This window comes from Teleopsis dalmanni, chromosome 1, assembly GCF_002237135.1.
Source record: "Teleopsis dalmanni isolate 2A chromosome 1, ASM223713v2, whole genome shotgun sequence".
Lineage (NCBI taxonomy): Eukaryota > Metazoa > Arthropoda > Insecta > Diptera > Diopsidae > Teleopsis > Teleopsis dalmanni.
The window spans coordinates 85,757,461-85,759,901 of NC_051846.1; positions in this window are offsets into that span (position 1 = coordinate 85,757,461).

Here is a 2,441-nt window from a genome sequence, read left to right on the forward strand (position 1 = left end):
AGTCAGTACCACTTGTGAGTGCAGCTTTGTTGGTGTTAAAGCTCTTATTGATGACTCCTCAGACTCTGCTTGTTCTTCAAAATGCTGCTTTACTGGTGACTTGGCTATTGATGATGTTGACGGATAGGTAGCTAACTTTTCTGGTGGACTAAACGTCATTGGTATCATTACTTCGACCACTGGTTTAAACGATTCTTGCTTCCGTTCTAAACGGCACTGCTGCTGTTGCTGGAGAAGTGCTTCAAGGCTTGGCCGCATGGGTATTGTTGTGGGGCGCACCGTTTTTGCTGACTTTCTTGGCCTCCAGGTCCTCGGTCGGATTGAGGGCTGCTTTACTCCTTGTTGCCTAGGAATTAATTGTGATCTTGGCGCCACTTCGGATTGGGTGACTGATTGTTTATTGTTTGCTGCCATCGGTTCACTTCCTAGCGGTAATGGCCACTCCTCTTCAGAATCGCTGCCAAAAAGTTCACGGCAAAGCTCGACCCATTTTTCTTTAGCGCCTAACCCTGGTTCAGTATTCGACATTGCGGTACTATCCCCTACCTTGTCCTTGACATTAGCTCGTTCAAATCGTTGGCTTCGCATTTTTTTTTGTTTATTGGATTTATGAGTCTTGGTGTAGTTGCTGTAATGGAAATGAAAGAAACACCAGATTAATCACCCCTATGTCTTACCGCTTGTACTTATTAGGGCGTGAGAGTAAGAGCGTATCGCTGTTGTGTTTTCATTTGGCAAAGCAGGTAGGCTTTTGTTCCCCTCCCCACTCGCTTTTGATGTATGGCTTGATCTCACTGACGTGTGCTGTTCTGGTGCCTTTCCGATCCTTACTTGTAAGTATTACAATCACAGGAGACTTGAATGCTTTCACGTTGTAAGGTCCACTAAACTTAGGTGACAGTTTAGCTGCCACATGGTCAGTTGCTTTAGAGAGGATATGTTGCTTCATTAGAACGCTGTCTCCCACGGCTGGTTTCCAATTCCGGCGTCGAAGATTGTAGTGTTTGGCATGCTCCGCGGCTGCGCAACGAGTATTTTGCTTGACTAGAGTTATTACATCCTGTAACTTTGTTGCTTTATCGCTCAGATCTTGTTTAAGGTTTCCATTTCCGGGTGTCACTTTATCGTACATATTGTTGGGCAGTCTTGGTTCGCGTCCGTGATTTAAATAAGCTGGCGTGAATCCGGTTGTTTCTGAAACCGTTGAAGTAATGGCTAGGGTTATTTCTGGTAAGTACTAGTCCCAGTTACGTTGGTCCCCTTCGGTGAGTTGGCTAACTAGGGTTTTAATCGTGCGATTGGCTCTCTCGGTTGGGTTCTCCTGTGGCGTGTACGGTGCGGTAAACTGCTGTTTGACTCCTAACTGTGTGAAGAATTTCCGTGCTGCATGACTGGTGAATTGGGTCCCATTATCCGTAATGAATATCTTCGGTATTCCAAACCTAGCCATTATTCGTTCTCGGAATGCCTTTTGGACGGAGGTTGTAGTAGCGCTGCGCAAAGGTATAAGCTCCACCAACTTTGTAAATTTATCAATGAAAACCAGTAGTGTATTATTGCCTCGTTTGGACCTGGGTAATGGTCCCACAAAATCTGCACACACCATGGCCCAAGGTTCTTCAGCGAGCTGAGTAAGCATATGTCCGGCAGCGGCTTGTTGACTGGATTTGAACCTTTGACAAGAATCGCAACTCAGAACATATTTACGAACATCTCTTAACATTCCAGGCCAGTAGTAGTTGTTAGCTATTCGTTGCCTTGTTTTGCGAATTCCGAAATGACCCGCCGTCGGTTCATCATGGTTTTCACGAAGGACCTGTTGTCTCAAGTGTAAGGGAATGCAGAGCTTCCATGGTTTTATGTCATCGTCTTGGGCGTAATTCGGAATGTGTCGGTATAGGTTCTGGTTCTCGATGATATAATCCGGATATTTCTGTGGATTCTGCTTAACCGCTTCTTTCCGTTGGATTACCCAATCCTGTTTCGTCGTTGTCATCGTTGTTCGTGCCATTAAGATCTTGTCCTCTGGTTGCCTTGATAGCGCATCAGCCACCACATTATATTTACCTCTGCGATATTCTATCGTGAAGTTGAACTGCTGTAACTCAAGCGCCCATCTTGCTATGCGTCCCGTAGGGTTGTCAATAGAATTTAACCACTTTAGAGATAAATGATCAGTGATGACAGTGAATTTGTACCCCTCCAGATACGGTCGCATTTTACGAATGCCCCAGACAATTGCTAAGCATTCCTTTTCGGTAGGCGAATAGTTTTTCTCTGCGTTGTTCAGCCGTCGACTTGCGTAGGCTATCACTGCTTCTTTTCCCTCCTGCTGCTGCGTCAATATGGCACCGAGTCCATAGTCACTAGCGTCAGTCTGCAAACAGAAAGGTTTAGAGAAGTCGGGGCATTGCAGGATAGGAGCCTCAGTTAACCTCTTC